Source organism: Ovis aries, chromosome 4 (assembly GCF_016772045.2).
Source record: "Ovis aries strain OAR_USU_Benz2616 breed Rambouillet chromosome 4, ARS-UI_Ramb_v3.0, whole genome shotgun sequence".
NCBI lineage: Eukaryota > Metazoa > Chordata > Mammalia > Artiodactyla > Bovidae > Ovis > Ovis aries.
Genome location: NC_056057.1, coordinates 108222969 through 108241772, shown reverse-complemented (window position 1 = coordinate 108241772; position 18804 = coordinate 108222969). Strand labels below are relative to the sequence as shown.

At 44.5% G+C, this 18804-nt stretch overlaps 1 protein-coding gene across 18 annotated transcripts in view; it reads right to left on the bottom strand.

Moving 5' to 3' along the window:
• Positions 1-18804, bottom strand: part of LOC101116903 (olfactory receptor-like protein OLF3) — a 211943-nt gene that overhangs the window by 128496 nt on the left and 64643 nt on the right. Inside the window, exons 1-6 of one of the 18 annotated variants that reach the window (XR_009600572.1) lie at positions 18208-18427; positions 17571-17637; positions 16738-16802; positions 15414-15543; positions 14646-14900; positions 5975-10982 (exon numbers count right to left, since the gene is read on the bottom strand). The gene's annotated coding sequence lies outside the window, so the exon portion shown is untranslated. The other 17 variants (XR_009600564.1, XR_009600568.1, XR_009600570.1 and 14 more) reach the window with 17 other exon arrangements.

Here is an 18804-nt window from a genome sequence, read left to right as displayed (position 1 = left end):
TGAATATTCAGGACTGATCCCCTTTAGGATGGACTGGTTGGATCTCCTTGCAGTCCAGGTGACTCTCAAGAGTCTTCTCCAACACCACAGTTCAAAAGCATCAATTCTTTGGTATTCGGCTTTCTTTATAGTCCAGCTCTTACATCCATACATGACTACTGGATCCCTGCAGCTGAGAGAAACAGTCGAACATCCAGTGGACACCTTTGGGCTCCCAAGTTTCACGTCTACTGCTATGCCTAGTCTCTTGGTGGCTCTTCCTTCTTCATCGTTAACTTTCTTCTACCGTCTACCTTCCAGGGCCAACTGGAGCACTCTAATGAGTACTGACCTTACTGCCAGTCTTCAGCAGCTGCATGTATTGGAAATCCTTCTTATTCATATTTCCTCTTTATAATATCACTCTCTGATTTACCTAGTCACTAAACCAATGTCCCCACTCAAGGTCACAACCTCCCTAATGTACATACTTAACAGGCCAGAAAGTATTCAAATACTGCCCTGAGTGCATGCTGTCCCTTCAGTCGTGTCCAACTCTTTGCAACCCTGTGGACTGTAGCCCACCAGGCTCCTCTGTCCATGGGATTTTCCAAGCACTGGAATCGGTAGCCATTTCCTCCTCCAGGAGATCTTCTCAACCCAGGGATCAAACATGAGTCTCCTGCATTAGCAGGCAGATTCTTTACCTTTGAGCCACCAGGGAAGCCCCATAATTCGAATAGAAGTTATCATACATTTACTACCGAAAGAAAAATGTAGTGGATGAGTCTTAAATACTCTCAAGCTGATGACTTTGCCCTGTACTCAGAATACAACACAATTTTAATAAATAAATGAGCATTTTAATGTTAGGAGATACAACCACTTCTATTAGCCTGGGTCCTCCAAGAGGCAGAAGCCAGTTAAGGTCAGGTATATAGGAGGTTTATTAAGGTTTATTCATGGAAACGCTTGTGAGAGGAAATAGGGAGGGAGCCAGAGGAGACTGGAAGGGCCATCAGGCTGTGATGTCATTGTAACCAGTGAAGGAGAGAGTAAAAGAAGGAACGGTTTACATTCCAGTGCAGGTCTCAGAAAGCTTTGTCAAGGCCTCTGGAGCGTCCTTGAGCAAAAGTCAACCACCAAATACCACCATGTCTCAGTGTGCATGCTCAGTTGCTAAGTTGTATCAGGCAGATTTTTCACCCCTGACCCACCTGGGAAGCCCCCCTCCTTAGTATCCCCACCATAATTAGTCACTGGCCAGTAGAAGCTCCTGGGCAGTGTGGCCTTGGCGCCGAGGATTCTAGAACACATCAGCTGGGGCCGTCTGTCAACTGCATACCCGCTCCCTGCAGTTGGAGAGCTGAGCCGTGCGTTTTCATGGCCATCAAAGCACTTGTTCTTAAAACAGCCAGAGACACCTGTTCTGGATCATTTCATTGACTTAATTAACCTCCCCAGTGACTCATGCCAGTAAATGCACATAGGTGGATCCATCCATCGTTCTTCCTAAATTAGAGTGTGCCTAATCCTTCCCAAATCCTTGAGGCTCTTTAGGGAAAGAATACATGGGACCATGTTAAATTTAACTCATAACCAAAAATAATCGAAGCAGGAGGCCAGTGACTATTAATGCTAGCCCATAGTTGGAAAGCACATGTGGGAAACTGGAATTACTGCAGAGACTTTTTTCCTCTCTTTGACAGAAATGGACTGATGTGCCACTAGTAACAATGACAATGCTGTTTTGTGTACAATTATTGTATATGCTAGACAATGAAGTATTATATTATTTATAACCCACAAACAGCCAGTCGTTGCAGTGCAAAGGGTATGTATTAGCATGCTTGGCTTGAGTTAATTCATATCTAACCTTGGAACTGGAACTAGCTTCTTATCTCCCTGAATCTGGATTATCTGAATAAAATTGGAATTGGGTTAGAAAGGACAAGAGAGGTGAAGTAGGAGATAGAAGTTGAGGAGGAAACCTCAGTGTTTCCTACATGACATTTCTTAAAAACCTTTTCCTAGAAACTGGAAACTACGATCCAAACTCATTATCATACCAGCCAAAATTGCTTAAAACCTGACCCAGCTCTCTAGAGCTACCACTATGGATATGTCTTGTTAACAAGCTTCCCTCACCATGAACATTTTCTCTTTCTCACACTAAGCTTTCCACATTCACACCTTCTTGCTGTGGATTATGACAGCTTCACATTGTAATGGACATTTTTCCAAAGCTAAGTTTTAGTGTTACCTCTGTAAGTTCTTTTCTGATATCCTGATTAGAAGTAATTGCTTCTTCCTTTCTGTTCCCTTGCACTTAATTTGCAGCCAGTTCAGCACCTAGATAAATCCATGTGATACCGTAGTTTCCTGTCTTCTCCCCTCCCTAGAATTACTGACCACAGTATCTTCTCCGTCTCCTAGAGCGTGTCACAGAATATGTGCCCAGTGAGAATATGCTGACTTTTTGTGTTCTGGGTGGGAGGAAAGGCCTGAGGGTCCTCACCTTCACATGACTTAGTTGGACCCATGCTGGTCACCATCTTTCATTTCCCAGTTTTTTAAATGGCCCCTTAGTTCTTCCTTGTGTCACTTCATTTCCATTCTTCAGGCAACCTTGCTCCCAAATGGTAGATGGTGGGCCTGCTTCTGCTCTCTGACCCTGGAAAACCACCTTTGTTTGAAACCCTTTATTCTATTAGATCAGTTCAGTTCAGTCGCTCAGTTGTGTCCGACTCTTTGCGACCCCATGAATCGCAGCACACCAGGCCTCCCTATCCATCACCATCTCCGGGAGTTCACTTAGACTCATGTCCATCGAGTCCGTGATTCCATCCAGCCATCTCATCCTGGGTCGTCCCCTTCTCCTCCTGCCCCTAATCCCTCCCAGCATCAGAGTCTTTTCCAATGAGTCAACTCTTCGCATGAGGTGGCCAAAGTACTGGAGCTTCAGCTTTAGCATCATTCCTTCCAAAGAAATCCCAGGGTTGATCTCCTTCAGAATGGACTGGTTGGATTTCCTTGCAGTACAAGGGACTCTCAAGAGTCTTCTCCAACACCACAGTTCAAAAGCATCAATTCTTCGGTGCTCAGCCTTCTTCAAAGTCCAACTCTCACATCCATACATGACCACAGGAAAAACCATAGCCTTTACTAGACGGACCTTAGTCGGCAAAGTAATGTCTCTGCTTTTGAATATGCTATCTAGGTTGGTCATAACTTTTCCTCCAAGGAGTAAGCGTCTTTTAATTTCATGGCTGCAGTCACCATCTGCAGTGATTTTGGAGCCCCAAAAAATAAAGTCTGACACTGTTTCCACTGTTTCCCCATCTATTTCCCATGAAGTGATGGGACCAGATGCCATGAACTTCATTTTCTGAATGTTGAGCTTTAAGCCAACTTTTTGTTCTCCGCTTTCATTTTCATCAAGAGGCTTTTTAGTTTCTCTTCACTTTCTGCCATAAGGGTGGTGTCATCTGCATATCTGAGGTTATTGATATTTCTCCCGGCAATCTTGATTCCAGCTTGTGTTTCTTCCAGTCCAGCGTTTCTCATGATGTACTCTGCATAGAAGTTAAATAAGCAGAGTGACAGTATACAGCCTTCACGTACTCCTTTTCCTATTTGGAACCAGTCTGTTGTTCCATGTCCAGTTCTAACTGTTGCTTCCTGGCCTGTATACAGATTTCTCAAGAGGCAAGTTAGGTGGTCTGGTATTCCCATCTCTTTCAGAATTTTCCACAGTTTACTGTGATCCACACAGTCAAAGGCTTCGGCATAGTTAATAAAGCAGAAATAGATGTTTTTCTGGAACTCTCTTGCTTTATCCATGATCCAGCAGATGTTGGCAATTTGATCTCTGGTTCCTCCGCCTTTTCTAAAACCAGCTTGAATATCAGGAAGTTCATGGTTCACATATTGCTGAAGCCTGGCTTGGAAAACTTTGAGCATTACTTTACTACCGTGTGAGATGAGTGCAATTGTGTGGTAGTTTGAGCATTCTTTGGCATTGCCTTTCTTTGGGATTGGAATGAAAACTGACCTTTTCCAGTCCTGTGGCCACTGCTGACTTTTCCAAATTTGCTGGCATATTGAGTGCAGCACTTTCACAGCATCATCTTTGAGGATTTGAAATAGCTCAACTGGAATTCCATCACCTCCACTAGCTTTATTCATAGTGATGCTTTCTAAGGCCCACTTGACTTCACATTGCTGGATGTCTGGCTCTAGATTAGTGATCACACCATCATGATTATCCAGGTCGTGAAGATCCTTTTTGTACAGTTCTTCTGTGTATTCTTGTCATCTCTTCTTAACATCTTCTGCTTCTGTTAGGTCCATACCATTTCTGTCCTTTTTTGAGCCCATCTTTGCATGAAATGTTCCCTTGGCATCTCTAATTTTCTTGAAGAGATCTCTAGTCTTCCCATTCTGTTCTTTTCCTCTATTTCTTTGCATTCATCGCTGAAGAAGGCTTTCTTATCTCTTCTTGCTACTGGAAGTGGTCAAACAGGAGATGACAAGAGTGAACAGCGACATTCTAGGAATCAGTGAACTAAAATGGACTGGAATGGGTGAATTTAACTCAGATGACCATTACATCTATTACTGCGGGCAGGAATCCCTCAGAAGAAATGGAGTAGCCATCATGGTCAACAGAAGAGTATGAAATGCAGTACTTGGATGCAATCTCAAAAATGACAGAATGATCTCTGTTCGTTTCCAAGGGAAACCATTCAATATCACAGTAATCCAAGTCTATGCCCTGACCAATAACACTGAAGAAGCTGAAGTTGAACGGTTCTATGAAGATCTACAAGACCTTGTAGAACTAACACCCAAAAAAGATGTCCTTTTCATTATAGGGGACTGGAATGCAAAAGTAGGAAGTCAAGAAACACCTGGAGTAACAGGCAAATTTGGCCTTGGAATATGGAATGAAGCAGGGCAAAGACTAATAGAGTTTTGCCAAGAAAATGCACTGGTCATAGCAAACACCCTCTTCCAACAACACAAGAGAAGACTCTACACATGGACATCACCAGATGGTCAACACCGAAATCAGATTGATTATATTCTTTGCAGCCAAAGATGGAGAAGCTCTATACAGTCAACAAAAACAAGACCGGGAGCTGACTGTGGCTCAGATCATGAACTCCTTATTACCAAATTCAGACTCAAATTGAAGAAAACAGAGAAATTCGCTAGACCGTTCAGGTATGACCTCAATCAAATCCCTTATGATTATACAGTGGAAGTGAGAAATAGATTTAAGGGCCTAGATCTGATAGATAGAATGCCTGATGAACTATGGAATGAGGTTCGTGACATTGTACAGGAGACAGGGATCAAGACCATCCCCATGGAAAAGAAATGCAAAAAAGCAAAATGGCTGTCTGGGGAAGCCTTACACGTAGCTGTGAAAAGAAGAGAAGCGAAAAGCAAAGGAGAAAAGGAAAGATATAAGCATCTGAATGCAGAGTTCCAAAGAACAATATGGTAAAAATTTTAGTAAATATAGTACTTCACCATAAAGACTGAGGCTGCTGTAAGTAGAAACTAGTTAAAACTTAAGAGAACAAACTCACAAAAGAGACCTTGAACTCAGCACTGACATGAAATTTGCCTGACCACCCTCAGTATCCTTTTGCCACTTTGCTTCCCAAAGCTCAGATGTTTCCTGGTATGAGATCAAGAGCTCAACTAACCCTGCCTTTACATCTGGTTTCCACTCTGAAGTATTCAGAATTCCCATCTGTCTTATCTGATTGTCTTCCTTGTATAGGCTTCTGCGTGTTCTTTCTTTCTGAAACCTGATTGCATTTGGTTCTCTGCCAGACAGGTTTCTACTAGTTGACAAAAGACTTATTTACTCACTAATTCAACAGACATTTCTTGAACATTCACTATATACATGTTTACTCAACATACACTTATGTATTCATTAAAATACTACATGCCAGAAATGAAACAGACTCAATAGTGGGCAAAAGAAGACAGACTTTATACTCAGATTATACAAGCCAATGAGAAAGAATAATATTAATCAAATGATTATACAAATGAATGTAAAATTACAGCCTGGGTAAGATCTAAGAAGCATACATATTTAGTGTAGGCGTACCAGGAGTAGGATTTAGTACAGCCTGGAGATTAGGAAAGTCTTTTCTAGGGAAGTGATGATCGAACTAAGATAAGAAAATGAGTCATTTTCTATGGAAGGAGATTGCACTGAGTTTTGCAACTCAGTTCAATCACTCATTTTCTATGGAAGGAGACTGAACTGAGTTTTGCAACTCAGTTCAATCACTCAGTAGTGCCTAACTCTTTGTGACCCTTGGACTGTAGCCCGCAAGGCTCTTCTGTCCATGAAATTCTCCAGGCAAGAATATTGGAGTGGGTTGCCATTCCCTTACTCAGCCACAAAATAGAATGAAATCTTGTCACTTTCAACAACATGGACGGACCTAGAGGGTATTAAACTAACCAAACTAAATTAGACAAGAAAGACAAATATTGTATGATTTCACTTATACGAAGAATTGAAAAAGCAAAACAAATAAACAAACATAACTAAACCAAAAGAGAGTCATAGATACAGAGAACAAACAGGTGGTTGCCAGAGGGGAGAGGGGGTATGTGGGGGAATAGGTGAGGGAGATTGAGAGATACAAACTTTTAGTTACAAAATAAATGAGTCACAGATATGAAATGTACAGCATGAAGAATATAGCCAATAATTATGTAATATCTTTGTACAGTAACAAGTGACAACTAGATTTATCACGGTGATTATTTTAAATATAGGCATGTGTACGTGATAAGTGGCTTCAGTCGTGTCCAACTCTTTGCAACCCTGTGGACTGTATCCCACCCAGCTCCTCTGTCCATGGAATTCTCCATGCAAGAGTACTGGAGTGGGTTACCATGCCCTCCCCCAGATGATCTTCCTGACCCAGGGATCAAACCCACGTCTCTTATGTCTCCTGCATTGGCAGGTGGGTTCTTTACTGCTAGCACCACCTGGGAAGCCAGGCGGCAAGTTTCCCCACTAAATACTGTAACTCTTCTTAAATCACTATGTTATATAAAAACTACCATGATGTTGTAAATCACTTATACTTCAAAGGCAAACAAACTCACAGGGAAAGAGATCAGATTTGTGGTTACCAGAGGCCAGGTATGGGAAGAGGGCAAACTGGATGAAGGCAGTCACAAGGCACAAACTCCCAGTTATAACACAAATAAGACATAATGTACAGTATGATAAAGATGATAAACATGCTATACCATATGTATGAAGGTTGTTCAGAGAGTAAATCCTGTTATCATACAGAAAAAAAAGTTTTCTATTTCTTTAATTTTGCATTTTTATGAGATGATGGATGTTCACTAAATTTACTGTGATAATCATTTCATGACGTATATAAATCACATCATTATGTTGCACACCCTGAACTTACATAGCACTGTACATCAGTTATATATCAATAAAACCAAAAGAAAAATAAAAACTATATTTAAAAAAAGAACTACAGTAGATAAAAAATATTCTCCATTCCCAAACACCCTAGAGATAATCATGGTTATCAAGTTTTTCACACACACACACACACACACACACACACACACACACACACCCCTCAGTGGCAACAGCTGCGTATCTATATAAAAGCTTTTTTCTAATAACATTAACAAGATAATACTACACACACTAACCAACACATTTTATTTTTTAAGATTCTTTTATCAGGACCATTTTTAAAGTCTTTTATTGAATTTGTTACTTCTGTTATATGTTTTGGGTTTTTAGACTGTGAGTCATGAGAGGTCTTAGTTCCCCAAGACCTATAGGGGATGGAACTACCACTCACCACATTGGAAAGTGGAGTCTGAACCACTGGATTGCCAGACAAGTCCCATAACCGAAACATTTTAAACATTAAGCTTTTCAACATTTTCATACTAGTACTTGCAGATTTAGTCTATTTCTTTTAACAGTAGGAAAGGGTTCCGCTTGTCATTTACAGATTGGCACTTGCCATCAGCTCTTGCCATCTATCTCTTCAAGGATTAGATCATGTGCTGCTACAGCTGCTGATTTTCAACACCCCCTGAAGGAGTTCAGGGTGGAGAGCAGCAATGAGGCATTCTGTGCTCCTGGAAAACCGGCAGGACAAGTCTTCAGATAGTGAGATATTTTCAGGAACTGATTTTATGAGCCCAATTCTTGTATCTCCTCATCTCTAGAAAAGCACTAAAATCCTTTGTGATGATGCTTGTTTCTCGTGACTAGCAGAAGCTTCACGAGACCAGCAGAAGCTATCTACAAAAAATATGTGCTTGACTGCATGTACTTGCCCTTTGCCAGAATCACATATATTCTGTCCTTCCCCTCTACCTCTTTGGAACAGTCTCTCAGAGCTGTCTGAGATGCTGTCTCCCGGGCTGCAGTTCTCATATTGCTCCAAATAAAAACTTAAGTGAAAACTCTCAAGGTGTACATCTTTTTTTAGTCAATACACTGTAGGATATAGACTAATTTAACCACTAACTGACAGTTAGAACTTACTGATTAGGTAATTCTGAGCTGCCTTTTGTTTAAAGAACAGGAATTTACTTCTCGTGGTTCTGGAGAGTAGAAGTCCAAGATCAAGGTCCTGGAAGGGTTCGGTTTCCCTGAGGACTCTATCTACAGCTGAGGGCCCTCACTTTCTCGCCATGATCTCACATGGTTTGTCCTCCCTGTGAGAGCATTCCCAATGTCTCATCCTCTTCTCATGGGGACACCGGTCATACTGGATTAGGGATCCACCTCACTGGCCTCATTTTAATTCAGTCACCTCTTTAAAGACCTTCCCTCCAAATACAGTTACACTCTGAGGTACAGAGAATTGAGACTTCAACATGGAATTTTGGGGAGACACAATCCCACCCAAAACGAGAAGCATTTCACAACATACTAAAGTATCAGCACTTCATTCCTGCTTGCCCCCACTCTCAAAGAATTTTTTTTTAAACTGCTTTAAAATGCTGAAATTATATTTTGGTAGAGATCCAAAGGGAAATAGACAAATAATACAGCATTATGTTGTTGTAGCCATGCATTCTGGGAAACAGACTCACTCAGAAGGACGATGCAGATAGTGGAGTGCAGTTGATTACACTGGCGGGCCCAAGGCAGAGTCTCCTCTTAGCCAAGGACCCCGACCAGTTTTTCTGAAAACCTTAAATACCCTAAGTGTTCGTGCCCAAACCCATCTCCCCAAATTCCCTGAAACTAGTCTGAACAAAGGAAAAGAAAGATAGAATCAAAGTTAACCCGTGATTCATATGCCTTAAGCCTAGGTAGTTAACAGTGGACGCTTATCAATAGGCCTGTGGTCACACTCCAATAAGCATAATAGAACTTTTGATTCTATTCAGTTACACAGATAATTAGGGTTTTCTTTTAGGCAACAGAGAGTCTAGGTATGAGCCCTGGGGCTCTTCCATCTGGGTGGTCTGTTTTTCCAGTTGGTATGTCATTTCCATAGATAATGGGCATATAGCTCAAAGTCCACAGTCCAGCCCAAGATGGAGTCCTGCTTTCAAGACAGAGCCTGTTCTATTTCCTCCTTCATTCCCCACCTCTCGGTGCTCTTAACTCATAGTATGAACATCATTCACAGGGATATATTGCACCCTGACTCTCCCACCGCCAATTTGGGAGAACGACATCAACCTCTGAGTTACAAAGTTCATAATACATTGTAAAATAAAGGGTCCACAAAGTAGAACTATCAAGGCAACTATAATAATGGTAAATATAGTTTTCCACCAATCACCCTTCACCCAAGATAGGACTGATGTCCAAAAAGGAAGATTATCATCAGACATAACTTTTACCTGACCTTTCATGTCATCTAGGGTGGCTGATATATTGCCAGATAAATCAGGAATATATACACAACATTCAACTTTAATTATAGCACAGGTCCCTCCTTGTGCTGACGCTATGGTCAGTCTCAAGATGATACCAGCAAGTCCTTGTAGCAGCAGTTGCTTGTAGAGCTTCATCTCTGTTTCTTCTTTAAGATGATCTTGGTTTCACGAGGATCAGTGGGGTCCTTTTGTGTAGTCCACTCAGTGTCCTCTGGGTCTGCATGGTATGCTTTCTTCAGCCTCGTGTGTGGATCCAGGGAATGACACCTGCAACTTTAACTGCAGTAGGAGGGGTCAGAACAACAGTAGATGGACCCTTCCAATGTGGGGCCAAGGAGTCATGTTTCCAGCCCTTGACCACACCTGATCCCCGAACACAAATTCATGAATCTGTTCCCCAAGGGGGAACGGCATCCTTTCTTGTACAAACTTAGTTACCTGACTTATTATCTTACCCAGTTGTTCCATCTGCTGTGAAATCTCATCGTCCCTTACATGAGGCAAATTTGTTGACACCTGTTTTACAATGGGAGGGGGCCTCCCATACACAACTTTGTATGGAGAATAGCCATGTGACCGTGGGGTCATCCTGAGTCTGAGCAGAGCCTTTGGAAGGAAGTCCACCCAGGAGCAGTCAGTCTCTATGATCCACTTGGAGAGGGTCTCTTTTAAGTGTCCAGTTGGTTCATTCCACCATTCCAGAACTCTGAGGCCTATATGCCGTATGTAATTTCCACTTGATATTTAGAGCTTTACACACCAGTTGAATTAAGTCGGGTACAAAGGCAGGGCCATTGTCTGATCCTGTACTGGTTGGGAACACAATCTGGGGATTATTTCTCGAAGCAGACAGCGAGCCACTTCATTTGCTCTTCAGTTGGGGTGGGGAAGGCCTCTACCCATCCTGAGAAGGTACATACCATGAGTGTCAGCAGGTTTAAAGTCCACTTAGACTGCCTTTTAACTGTATTCCTGGAGGTTTTTGTTCATGTCCCGGGGCAGCATTGCCCTTCCTCATTTTTGGTGGCCCTTTCTCCTTCAGCCAGCTGGTCTTGGGCCAGGGTATACTGTGGGAGAGTTAAAGTTAACTCAGGCATTTTTGAGAGTACACAGGTTCTGATAGATCCCCCACCAGCAGGCCCACATTTCTCAGCCACATGTTTTGAGGCTTTATCTGCTTGTTGGTTTCCCCCTGTTTGTGGGGTGTCTTCCTATTGGTGACCCCAACAATGCATCACTGCTACCTTTTCAGGTTCCCATACAGCATCTAATAGAGTGGAGATTTCTTCTTTGTTTTTAATATCCTTTCTGTTGGCTGTCAGGAGATCTCGCTCTTTATATAAAGCCCCGTGTACATGTAAAGTAGCAAAAGCATACGTGGAGTCTGTGTAAATGTTTGTCTTCTTGCCTTTTGAGAGCTGGAGGGCCCTGATTAGAGCACATAGTTCGGCCCGTTGAGCAGATCAGCGTGATGGCAGAGAGCTGGCCTCAGCGATGGCTTCTTCCGTGATGACTGCGCATCCCAACAGTCGTTGTCCTTGTTTCGCCAGGCTGGGGCCTTTGTGTACAGGCCCCACTCTGGGTCTGGGATTGGCTGGTCTCTCAAGTCAGGTCTGCTGGCAAAAACTCTTCTAGGATTTCCTTGCAATCGTGTGAGGGCCCACCTTCTCCCACAGGAAGGAGTGTGGCTGAATTCAGGGCCTGACAAGGCTCAGTAGTAACGTGGGGATTCTCACATAACAATCCCTGGTATTGAGTATTCCAGGATATTGACAGTCATTTATGGGGGTCCCCTCACAGGAGGTGGCAAGAATACACAAAAGAACTGTACAAAAAAAGATTTTCACAACCCAGATAATCATGATGATGTGATCACTCACTTACAGCCAGACATCCTGGAATGCGAAGTCAAGTGGGCCTTGGAAAGTGTCGCTATGAACCAAGCTAGTGGAGGTGATGGAATTCCAGTTGAGCTATTTCAAATCCTGAAAGATGATGCTATGAAAGTGCTGCACTCAATATGCCAGCAAGTTTGGAAAACTCAGCAGTGGCCACAGGAGTGGAAAAGGTCAGTTTTCATTCCAATCCCAAAGAAAGGCAATGCCAAAGAATGCTCAAACTACCACACAATTGCACTCATCTCACATGCTAGTAAAGGAATGCTCAAAATTCTCCAAGCCAGAGAACCGTGTGAACCGTGAACTTCCTGATGTTCCAGCTGGTTTTAGAAAAGGCAGAGGAATCAGAGATCAAATTGCCAACATCCACTGAATCATGGAAAAAGCTAGAGAGTTCCAGAAAAACATCTATTTCTGCTTTATTGACTATGCCGAAGCCTTTGACTGTGTGGATCACAATAAACTGTGGAAAATTCTAAAAGAGATGGGAATATCAGACCACCTGACCTGCCTCTTGAGAAATCTGTATGCAGGTCAGGAAGCAACAGTTAGAACTGGACATGGAACAACAGACTGGTTCCAAATAGGAAAAGGAGGACGTCAAGGCTGTATATTGTCACCCTGCTTATTTAACTTCTATGCAGAGTACATCATGAGAAACGCTGGACTGGAAGAAACACAAGCTGGAATCAAGATTGCTGGGAGAAATATCAATAACCTCAGATATGCAGATGACACCACCCTTATGGCAGAAAGTGAAGAGGAACTAAAAAGCCTCTTGATGAAAGTGACAGTGGAGAGTGAAAAAGTTGGCTTAAAGCTCAACGTTCAGAAAACAAAGATCATGGCATCCGGTCCCATCACTTCATGGGAAACAGATGGGGAAACAGTGGAAACAGTGTCAGACTTTATTTTTTTGGGCTCCAAAATCACTGCAGATGGTGATTGCAGCCATAAAATTAAAAGACGCTTATTCCTTGGAAGAAAAGTTATGACCAACCTAGATAGCACGTTCAAAAGCAGAGACGTTACTTTGCCGACTAAGGTCCGTCTAGTCAAGGCTACGGTTTTTCCTGTGGCCATGTATGGATGTGAGAGTTGGACTGTGAAGAAGGCTGAGTGCCAAAGAGTTGATGCTTTTGAACTGTGATGTTGGAGAAGACTCTTGAGAGTCCCTTGGTCTGCAAGGAGATCCAACCAGTCCATTCTGAAGATCAGCCCTGGGATTTCTTTGGAAGGAATGACGCTAAAGCTGAAACTCCAGTACTTTGGCCACCTCATGCGAAGAGTTGACTCATTTGAAAAGACTTTGATGCTGGGAGGGATTGGGAGCAGGAGGAGAAGGGGATGACAGAGGATGAGATGGCTGGATGGCATCACAGACTCGATGGACATGAGTCTGAGTGAACTCCAGGAGTTGGTGATGGACAGGGAGGCCTGACATGCTGCGATTCATGGGGTCGCAAAGATTCAGACACGACTGAGCCACTGAACTTAACCTCAGAGGAGAGTGTTGACCTCATGTGGGACTTTTAGGATCAAATCTTGGCCCAGAGTCAGCTTGGTTGCCTCCTGGACCAGTAAGGCAACCACAGCAACTGTCCATAAGCGTCCTGGCCACCCAGTGGCAACACTATCTAGCAGTTTCAAGAGATAAGCCACGCGTCTGTCCGTGTCCCCATAGTCTGGTACTACACTCCCATAGCCACCTTGTCCTTTTCAGTCATGTGAAGAGTAAATGGCTTAGCAAGGTCTGGCAGGCCCAAGGTGGGTGCGGACGTCATTGTACCGGGATTGAGTTCTATTACCAGTGGGACTTGCTTTGCAAGCCTAGGGGGGTTTTCTTCCGCCCAGACCTCAGGGAATTGTTGAGTTAACTCTCTCTCTCAACTGTTTAGCCCATCCAGTTTCCATTTCAGGAGATTGTGCAACCTCCATTCATCTTGAGGGGTTCCCAAGAGGAAGAGTAAATAGGTGGTTGAGTCCACATGAAGAGTGGGTCTTTTGTGGGGAGGAAAGGTCATTGTGGCCCCAATTTAGACAACAAGTCTCTTCCCAACAAAGGTACTGGGCATTTAGGGATGTATAAAAATTCATGAGTCCCTTGGTGTCCCCCCACCTGACATTTTCAGGGTAGGCTAGAGACACAAAGGCTGCACTTATCACCATCTGAAACCCAGCAGCCTCTGGATCTATAAAGTCGATCGGTCTTGCAGTCTTTTGTAGAACTCAGAGGGTGATTCACTTTCCCTTTGAATCACTTCAGAGGGTTTTGCCATACTCATAGGTTTTCAGGCTCTGCTCTTGAGGCCTTGTAAAATAGCCACCCGGTACCTCTCCAGGTGCCCCTCCCTTCCTCCGTGTTACAGTCCCCACCGGGCCTGTCATCAGGGGTGGCTGGTTCTGCCCACGGCTGCGGGTGTGCAGTACCCTCAGGTGCCGTTTCTCTTAACCATTTTCTGGCCTCTGTTAGGAGCCTGTGTCTTTCCTCAGTGCTGAAAAGGGAGACTAGTAGTTGGATTATGTCATCCCATGTAGGGTGGTGGGCTTGAAAAATAGTCTCCATTAGGCTAATCATGGCTTGTGGCTCCCCCGAGTACAGTGGAGCGTGTCTCTGCCAGTTTAATATATCTGTACAGGAAAATGGCTGATGATAATAGGCTACAGGGGGCTGATGGTAGTGCCCCATGCGTCCTGAACCGCAGGCTGTTGTAGCTCTCTGAGGGGCACCTGTAGTGGGGTTCTTTCCCCCTGTTCCTTGGTGGAGCGCAGCCTCTAATTCCTGTGTTTTCCTCCCCCTTCCCATCAGTACTCACGGGGAGAGGTGGATACAATCTAGGAGATCCAGCTGGGGTGGAATCCTGGGGGCGCTAGCCAGAGGTCTCCATCGCTGGGATCAGAGCCTGCCGAAACTGTGGCTCTACGATCTCCGCGAGAGCTGGTGGACGAGCAGCAGCTGCTGCAGGAACTTCACTTGGCCCTGGATCGGGCATTAAGGTGGCCTCTGGTCCTGGTGGTGCACTCACTGGGAGGCAGGCATGTCATCATCCAGTATGGGGGAGGGGGCAGGTCATCCCCATCCAAATGCTGTAGAATTTCTTTTTTATCATCAGTCAATTTTTGTGCCATTAATATTTTTCCCTTTCCCTTCTGGATACAGAACCTTGTCCAAGTAGGAGGGTCTTGAGTTAACCCTAGCCATGAGTCAATATATGGATATTGATCTGGGTGTCCTGACTCTCCTGTGACTACTGTATAGACTATTTCCACTATTTTTAAGTTCATGGTGTTCTCTGGTGGCCATCCTACTCCCATAGGGGGTCATTCAACCTCATAGAATATGTGGAGGCAGTTAGGTATCATCTTCACCCCATAGTCTCCTCTAAATCCCTTCTTTAAATTTTTAATCATGCACTCCGATACAGTTTCCTTAGATTCATTTCCCCCCATCTTGCTTACCTTCTCAGACTGTTTTCTACTTTTCCTTCTTGTTCTGTCTATGAAGTTCTCGGTACCCTATGTACTTCTGATATTCCCCCTCAATGAAACACTTATATTGCCATTCCGTTTCCTTCCTAAATGGGGTGAAAAGAGCCTTACCTGCTAGATCCCAGAGGGAGAAGGGGGATCAGTGTGTCTTCACCTGCTGGTTGGCATGGTCAAACCAGAACATCACGTGGTCCAAGACTGTTTCTCCCTTAACTTTTAAAGTCCAATCTGGCTTGGTGGGCTTGATCAGGTGTGGAGGAAAAGACAAATGGGTTAAACATTCCACATCCCAGGCCGTCTCCGGAAAAGCTAATTCGTACTCATTAATGTATTCCCCTCCTTCAAGTCTGACAATTCCGAAGGGGTCAAGAATTTCACAGCAGATGGGACACCTCCTCGGGGAGGGCAGAATACAAGCACACAAAGAGCAAGTTTCTTCTAACAAGCCACTGGCGATTGCTTGGTAATAATTTTCCCCAAGACAGCGTGGACACCACCTCCTAAATGACATTCACAAATTTCCTTCCTAAGCCTTAACACACTCGTCAACCTGTGTACCAAGCGATCGCTGCCATCTGCCTATTCCAGGCTCCTGTGGGTCCGTGCCCCTTTTAGTCCCTCCCAGGGGGCTGATCAGGCCCCTTCTTCCACCCTGCTGGGTGGATTCCTCCTCACTTGAGCGCTCAGTTCCCCTGCTGCGATCCACTACCTGCTAACACGAAAGGTCCAGGCATTGAGAAGCAGAATCCTTCCAGAAGGGCGAGGTACCTCCCCCTTCTAGAATATTCAAGTCACAAGGCCTCGGAGTAGTCCCAAATGGGACTTGTCTCCTCAAAGTGAGGAGTTTCCTGGCCAATGCACCAAATGATGCAGCCACGCATTCCGGGAAACAAACTCACTCAGAGGGACAGTGCAGATAGTGGAGTGCAGTTGATTACACTGGCGGGCCCAAGGCAGAGTCTCCTCTTAGCCAAGGACCCTGACCAGTTTTTCTGAAAACCTTATATACCCTAAGTGTTCGTGCCCAAACCCATCTCCCCAAATTCCCTGAAACTAGTCTGAACAAAGGAAAAGAAAGATAGAATCAAAGTTAACCCGTGATTCATATGCCTTAAGCCTAGGTAGTTAACAGTGGACGCTTATCAATAGGCCTGTGGTCACACTCCAATAAGCATAATAGAACTTTTGATTCTATTCAGTTACACAGATAATTAGGGTTTTCTTTTAGGCAACAGAGAGTCTAGGTATGAGCCCTGGGGCTCTTCCATCCAGGGGGTCTGTTTTTCCAGTTGGTATGTCGTTTCCATAGATACTGGGCATATAGCTCAAAGTCCAAGATGGAGTCCTGCTTTCAAGATGGAGCCTGTTCTGTCTGTTTGCTCCCTCAATGTTAAAGAACAAAGAGTGAAAATGAAGTCAGTCAGCACTTACTTACCCAATGTGTACTGAAGGCCAGGAGGCAGGGTAGAGATGAGATTTGGAAAAGGGTCCACCAGTGACCTTGGGAAAGAAACGAAATGGTAGAATCAGAAGCTGGATTTCGAAGTTTGAACCTCCTCAGAGGTTAAAGCTTCTGCCTGCAATGCCGGAGACCTGGGTTTGATCCCTGGGTCGGGAAGATCCCCTGGAGAAGGAAATGGCAACCCACTCCAGTATTCTTGCCTGGAGAATCCCATGGACAGAGGAGCCTGGTGGGCTACAGTTCATGGGGTCGCAAAGAGTCCAACAGGACTGAGCGACTTCACTTTCACTTTCACTTTTGGCAAAGGAGAGGGTGACCTGCACTGAAGAAATGGCATGTTCTATACAGAGAGGCAAGAAATGGAGTTTCAGAGGAATGGCCACAGCAGATGTGGTACACATACATCATGGAATATCACTCCGCCATTAAAAAGAATGAAATAATGCCATTTGCAACAACATGAATGGACCTAGAGAGTGTCACGAGTGAAGCAAGACAGAGAAGGAGAAGTATCTTATGACATCTCTTATATGTTGAATCTAAACCGAATGATACAAATGAACTTGCTTATAAGACAGAAAGAGACTCACAGACTTAGAGAACAAACTTATGGTTGCAGGGGAGGGGAAGGATGGGGGAAGGCTGGTGGGGGGATAGTTAGGGAGTTTGGGATGGGCACGTATACACTGCTATGTTTAAAATGGATAACCAACAAGGACCTACTGTATAGCACATGGAACTCTGCTCAATGTTATGTGGCAGCCTGGATGGGAGGGGAGTTTGGGGGAGAATGGATACATGCATACCTAATGGCTGAGTCCCTTGCCTGTGCACCTTAAGCTATCACAACATTGTCTGTTAATAGGCTATACCCTAAAAGAAAACAAACAAACATACAAAAAATTTTAAGAAATGGAGTTTACCCAAGTGTATCTTTACCAAAGAAGTTAGAGATAAATTTAAAAAATGAAAATACAAAAAATGGAACTGGATAGGAAGATACTGGAGGAGGTACCACCTGTTTTACAATGATTCGAGATCTGAGACAGAAGAGAATATGAGTGAAGTGTCAAGCACATGTGAAAATTCAATGAGGACATGACATTAATGGATGCTTTTAAGTAATTTTTGTAAACAGACAGTCATGATCCTTTAAGAAAAATAGACACATCCGGTAACTCCATAAACAGAGCAATGATTTACATGTATAACCAATGTTAGCCCCGAAGGAGAGACAGGTTATAAGATAGGGATCTAAAGTCCACGTCTTTATAATCACCCTCAACTACGCCCGCGTTGCCCCATCCCTACCGTCACTCTCTCCTTCTACAAACAAAACAAAACAAAACAAACAAACAACAAAAAATCCTTAAAAGTAAAAATAGTGTATCGACTGCGCAAAACGGCAAAATCAGGTTCCCAGCAAATCTGGGCCTCTTTAACCTTGATTTTGACCTTCCCACTCCTCTTGGGTAGAAATTCAAGCCGCAGCCCCTCTATCACTCCAGCTGGAGTGGACGTGTCTGGTGGTGTTAACAGGCACGTTTCCTTGCCAGCAAGCACATCTCCGGGCAACATTCCTGTCTACAGCCCCAGACGGTTCTGATGGAGCTCCATGGATCCCCGCGAATCCCTCCGGGCACGCGGTGCACGGCCGGAGACTGACCTCCAGGGGACAGGCCCTCAACGGAGGAGCAACCCGCTGGGGACGACGCGGAAGCCTCGGTTCTCGGGCGCCGCACCGGGGACTGGAGGGGAAGGGGCCCCGATCCACGCGGGGCCAAAGCCGACCCCCCGGGTCGTGGGTCACGGTGTTGTTGGCTTGTCCGCCCCGAGTCTGGCTTATTGGAGACTTGGCGTGTGCTTTCCTCATCAAACGTGACAGCAGCTTTGCGCAGCTCCCTCGCACACAGCAGGATCCCTCGTAGGGTCTGGGGAAGCGGGAGTTCTGACCCCCAGGCGTGGCCATGGTCAGGGCTGCCCATCCCCCGGAGCACCTCCCCGGGTGCGGCGGGCGGGGCGGGGCCGCGGGGCGGAGGC